The 6,070-nt window shown below is 39.5% G+C and overlaps 1 non-coding gene across 1 annotated transcript; it reads left to right on the top strand.

Annotated features, from left to right (window-relative positions):
* The first annotated feature begins 5,811 nt into the window (after window positions 1–5,811).
* TRNAG-GCC lies at window positions 5,812–5,882 on the top strand. Its single transcript has one exon. It is a non-coding gene; the product is annotated as a tRNA-Gly (tRNA).
* Window positions 5,883–6,070: the final 188 nt, after the last annotated feature.

Below are 6,070 nucleotides of genomic sequence, written 5' to 3'. Positions count from 1 at the left end.
ATAAGTGCAAAACTATAAGCAGGATTTCTATATGAAATGCATAAGTGCAGAACTATAGACAGGATTTCCATATGACATGCATAGGTGCAGAACTATAAGCAGGATTTCTATGTGAAATGCATAAGTGCAGAACTATAGACAGGATTTCTATATGACATGCATAAGTGAAGAACTGTAAGCAGGATTTCTTTATGATATGCATAGATGAAAAGCAGGATGAGATTGCAGGAAGAAACAACTAAGAACATGATGTCTACCCACATGCATACATGAGTGACCCTTCCCTTTTCACTATATACCCCCATAAGTTATTACAAATTATTACAACCCAGAATGAATAAAGGAAAGTAAAATTATATCAGAAATTAAAGTACAACCAAGGAGAGCCTAATTTTGACTCCAAGTCTGAAACATGAAATAAACCAACTCCAAAGATCTGATTTCCAAAGCCTTTCTCATTTTTGGGTGTGTCAGAGTTCCCAGGAGCTTCATGAACTCCGCGCAGTGCTTACACCCAAATAAATTGCAGAATTGAATTAAAGTGCAGTGTGGAAGGGCCAGCCCTCAGATGTCCAAGTTCAGAGGGAACTCAAGGTCCCAATGCAAGGCTCATAGGAGGGGGGAAGAACTTAGAAGCTAGGAATGAGTGTAAGTGCAATATAGGGGATTATGGGAAGGCCATGGCAGGCTGGTGGTCATACCCAGCAATTAGGAGTGCTGGCACACCCCTAACCAGCCTGTTAGCCATACTGGTTTGGGAGTTAGTATCCATTAAAGATCAGGTCCAAACATGAGCAGCAATTTGGACACTGCCATGCCTGGACCTTAACTCAAACACATAAAGGGAATAGCGGCATAGGGATTCACAGTAGAAAATAGGTGCAAAGAGAATAGCATACAGATTAATCAATGAGCATGGACAGTAAAGTAAACAGGATTGCAGAAGCTGTAAATAAACACATTGGTGCGATGGCTAAAACTAAATTAGGACATACCAGTTTCTGAAGTAGACAGAGAAAAAGTAGTAGTAAAGCCCAAATTGCAAGCAAACAGCCAGAAGAACTCAGATGAGAATGTGAAAGTATTGAAATTGAGAGTGTGAGGTGAGTAGTGTTAGCTGGAGGTGTGTAAAAGTATTGAATTCGAAGTTGTCTTAAAGAGTATTCAATCGTGTCCCCTCCAAAATGCAGAAGGGTAGTTCCTTTTTATAGTGCAGAAGGCAAGTAAGAAAAGGTAAGAAAATAGTTTCATAATCAATCACATAAAGTCTCCCTTTAGTTAAGGGATTCTGATTTCAAACGGGTATAAGACAATTAAGGAAAGAATTTGATTGAAATCTTTTCTAAAGTAACACAAAAAGGGTAAATACACAGAAGTTATTTAAGGTAAAGTTCAGTGGTCCACGGTTTGTGAAAAATAAGGAAAGGGAATCAATCAAACAACCAGTGAAATCAAAATCACAGGCTTTATTCGAATGAACCAAGTCAGGAAAAGGTAAAGAAGGTTCAATTAAAGAAAAATCAGTAACAATTAGTCAGGCCTTATCAAAAGGATTTCGAAATCAATCAATTAGTTGGCAAAAAACCCTTTTTTCAAGAAGAAATTCTCATATATGAAGTACACAGATATCAAACAAGAAGGAGTTGCCATGCTAATTAGAAAAGACAGGCATAGAAAGGTTCAGAATCATAAGCAAAGAGTTTCAAATTCAGTTCATAGTACTTAGAATGAGTCTGATAGTTCGGGGTTCCAAAGTAGAACCCTAATCAAACTTTCCAAAGAAACCCCCAAATCCTAGGGTTTTAAATCGAATCAGACATAGAGATGAGAAGGCAAGCCATTGAAATAGACTCAAAGGTCTGTTTCAGAGCCTCATGAGAAACGAAACAGATATGATAGCAGGTTTGAAACAACAAGGAAATAAAAACTGATTTAAAGCATGAAGAACATGTTTTAAGAAAAGCTCGGAACTTAAGCAAGTTCAGAAGAGAAGGAGTGATACAAACTTAAGGAGCAGTAGATGAAACATGCTCAGCAAAATTCGGACAAAGTCCAGTAAAGCAAACAAAATTAAAGAACTCAGCACGAAACACATACAATAGAAATCATGTAGGAAAACAGAGTAGAGATAATCATGCGAGCCTGGTAGAGGCACAGTAAAATACAGATGTATAGAAGAATCATGTATAATAGAAAGAAAAAACAGAAGAGCAAACACATATGTGGTAGAAAAGAAAGCATACGAGCATAACACAGACACACACACATAAAGAAAAGAACAGAAAGAATCAGAAAGATATTTTGAAAATCTTTCAGAAACCCTAAATCGAAAAAAAATGATTTTGGAAAGAAAATTTGGGAAAACACTTTAAATGTCGAGTAAATCACATATACAGCATAGATCTAAGAACACAACAGAGAAAAACCTCGAATAGCTTATGGTTTCGGAGAAACCCTAGAAATGTGAAAGGCTTGGAAGAAAGTCCGATCCTGAGTCGGATGAGTGAGAATCAGGCTCTTAAGGCTTGAATATGCCGGAGCAAAGGCCGGAGAGGCCATGGAACCAAAGATCTGAGAAGATCTGAAAGAGAACCATCGGAGTCAAACTTCGAAACCTCGAACATCCAAGGTTTAATGGTGGAGGGGGTGAGTATAGACCATCCATGGCCTGAAAAGCCATGGATTCCGGTGGAGTGGTGGTTGGAAAGGACAGGAGACGATTAGTGTTTCGACGAACCGTTGAGAGAGTTTGAGAGACGAAAGGATTTCAAAGGCGGCTATCAGAATGAAATGAGAGATTAGGGTAGGTCGTTTGGGGTTAAAATGGTAAGGGGAAATTATGGCCGTTGATCAAAATGATCAACGGCCTGGATTAATAACAGGAACCAGGCGGATTTTTAAATTGGGTTGGGGCCGAGTAAAATGAAATTGGGTTGGTCTAATTAGGACTGGGTCGATTAGGGTTAAAATTGAAATGTAAAGTAGGCTATAATTGAAATGAAATGGGGCTAAATGTTAAATAGCCAGTTTTCCCTTTTTATTTATAAAAAAATAGTAAAGATGATTTTAAAAGCAAATTAAAAGTACTGTCAGTAAATAATATATAAACATTAATTTAAAAATACTAGAACCAATTTTATAATTATGAAATGCTATTAATCTTAAAATAGGCTAAAATTGCAATTATAGGCAATTTAGTCTTTTAAATACCAAACAAATTTGTAAAAAATACAAAATTACCTCAACTATATTTTGGTATAAATATGAGAATAAAATAAATTATTCACCAAAATTGATAGTTTTGGGAATAATTACTGATTTTTGTACTTCTAAAATGGACAATAAATTGATTTTAAAAATCTTTAAAAATTAGGAAAAATACCAAAATACTTGGGCATGCTTATATATGCATATATATGTTATTTTGAAAGTATTTTGTATATGTGAAAATATGCAGGGAAAAATTGGGTATCAACACCTGTTTAACCGGTTCTTTTCGTAGTAGATTCGAAGTAATTGAAGGCCTGTGATTTTGTAGCGACGGTCGAGCGTCCCCGAGTCGTGTTAGTTTGGCTGGTACAGCCTTTCGACTGTAGTCGTTTGTGTTCGGCCGGAGCCTTTTAAGTCCCAAGTGAAGTAGTTTCGGCGTCTATATCGAGGGTATGCCTTTTAGGGGTCTCACAAGTTCGATATATAGCCTTAACTTTGAGATCGGGTTTATGCCTTTCGTAAGGTCTTACAAGTTTTACATGCCTTTGAGGTCTTACAGTTGGATACTTGGTACAAGTATGGTTCATGCCTTGCTCGAGGTCTTATAGATATTGTCGTTGCCTTATGTAAGTCTTACTGCCCGCTCGGGGTCTTATGGCCTCGGGTTTTTGATAGGTGGCGATTGGTGAAAGTCCCCAAGTTATCGAGGATTTTTCGGCTCGTGAGCCATTGCGATGGAGATGGCGATTTGACGGCAGTCCGCGAGTTATCGAGGATTTCTCGGCTCGGGAGCCATTACTTGCAGACTTGGTGCTGCCTCGTTTGAGGGCTTACGATTCCGGAGTCTCCGACCCGGAGGTCATGTGGATTTGAGTTTTCGACGCTAGTCCCCGAGTGTTCGGGGCGTTTTTGGCTTTGGAGCCATTTCGTGATTTTGTTGTTGCCTCGTTGAGGGCTTATGAGTTTGGAGCTCTGACCCGAAGGTCATTCAGGCAGTCCCCGAGGGTTCGGGACATTTTTGACAGAGGAGCCATTTTTGCAAAAGCACCCAACTTCTTTGAAATGCAAAATGCTTCTTGAAATTATTCTTCGATTGCTTGAGCATACATGTCTTTGTTGTTGAGGGCTCGGTTATTCTATGCAAGCACGGTTGTTCGACCGTTTGGCCCGGTACATTGTATTTTCTATCGAGACCATGTTCAGCATGTCTTAACTGCTCCGAGAAGGTGATCTTCCGGGGTGATTCCCCCCAGTATTCGAGGTCGATTGCAAAAGAAGCCTTCAATAATCGTTGAGTTTTCCTTAGGTAGCATATAGGTGTTGCCTCGTTAAAAACCTTGCCAGTAAAACCCTTATTGGGATAAAAACTTAGGCGAAGGAAAAGAGTGCAACGCATGCTTTCGAAACCTAAGGCCTTCGAAAAGTGCTTCGGACGTTTTGACCGGATACCTGCACTTAGGTTAGCATAGAATGAAACTTAAAGAATCGGGAGGCGGTCATACCTTAGCGTAGATTATGCTGGTGATGTTTCGAGCCCTGATGTGTTTCAGTCGCTTGTGACGAGGACGCGGTACGGTCCCCTGCTTTGTTTAGTCAGGAGTAGCCGAGACTGTGGCTTGTTATTGCCATTTCAATGTTTGTTTATCCTTCGGCTCCTCTGAAGGTGGAGGTACCGGTGTCGGAGCCACATCGTGCACCGCAAATATTTCTCTCGCAGCATGCTGTTCCCCGTAGACGGTTTTGATCCCATCCTTTGTCGGGAATTTCATCATTTGATGGAGGGTGGATGGCACCGCTCTCATGCAGTGTATCCCCGGCCTTCCGAGCAAGGCGTTGTACCTCATGTCTCCCTCGATGACATAGAATTTAGCATTTTGGGTTGTGCCGGCCACATTGACTAGGAGTGTGATTTCTCCTTTCGTTGTTTCACTCACCACGTTGAATCCGTTGAGGACTCGAGAGGCGGGTACAATTCGGTCGAGCAGTCCGAGCTGCTCTACCACCCTCGATCTGATAATATTGGTTGAGCTACCTGGATCCACAAGTACACGTTTAATTTGGAATTAATATTTTTTGGCTGATAGAGGGATCAAATGGTATATAGTTCATTTGTTGGTAGCTTGGAGGATTAAAAGCATGACTCTTGCTTTCCAATTGGCTGTTTTTGCATTAATTGCTACTTCATTAATCTTATTGATTAGCGTACCCGTTGTATTTGCTTCTCCTGATGGCTGGTCAAGTAACAAAAATGTTGTATTTTCTGGTACATCCTTATGGATTGGATTAGTCTTTCTGGTGGGTATCCTTAATTCTCTCATCTCTTGAACCTATTCGTCGCAGACCCAAAACCAAAATGACCCCCCTAATTTTTCTCGGTTGTGAGACACATTAAATTGGAATCTAAGTCCCCAAAGAAAACGCAAATCAAATAAAGAAACAAAAAATTAGAGGGGGTCAAACTTCTTGAATAAAAAGAATACAATTAAATAAAAAAATAATTGGAATCGTTCCGAAGAGAATATGTGTCCCGGCACTGCACAAAAAAGATCCGGTTATATATCATATATGTGGGTACATATTGTGTATCAAGAACAAAAAAATGCGGATATGGTCGAATGGTAAAATTTCTCTTTGCCAAGGAGAAGATGCGGGTTCGATTCCCGCTATCCGCCCAAGATCCAAGATAAAGTAATTTTATTACTATTTATTTATTATTTAATTTCATAAATAGCATTAAATATATCCTTAAATTAAGGATTTGGTATAGTTGGCCGTGATAGTGTAGTGATTCTATCCCTCCCTACGTTTCTTTTCCTTCCACCCCCAAAAGCGAAAGGCGGGAATTAATACTAGTTAACAG

The sequence above is a fragment of the Nicotiana attenuata genome, unplaced genomic scaffold, assembly GCF_001879085.1.
Source record: "Nicotiana attenuata strain UT unplaced genomic scaffold, NIATTr2, whole genome shotgun sequence".
NCBI lineage: Eukaryota > Viridiplantae > Streptophyta > Magnoliopsida > Solanales > Solanaceae > Nicotiana > Nicotiana attenuata.
The sequence above is the reverse complement of the archived record's forward strand: the minus strand, read 5'-3'. Positions and strand labels throughout refer to the sequence as shown.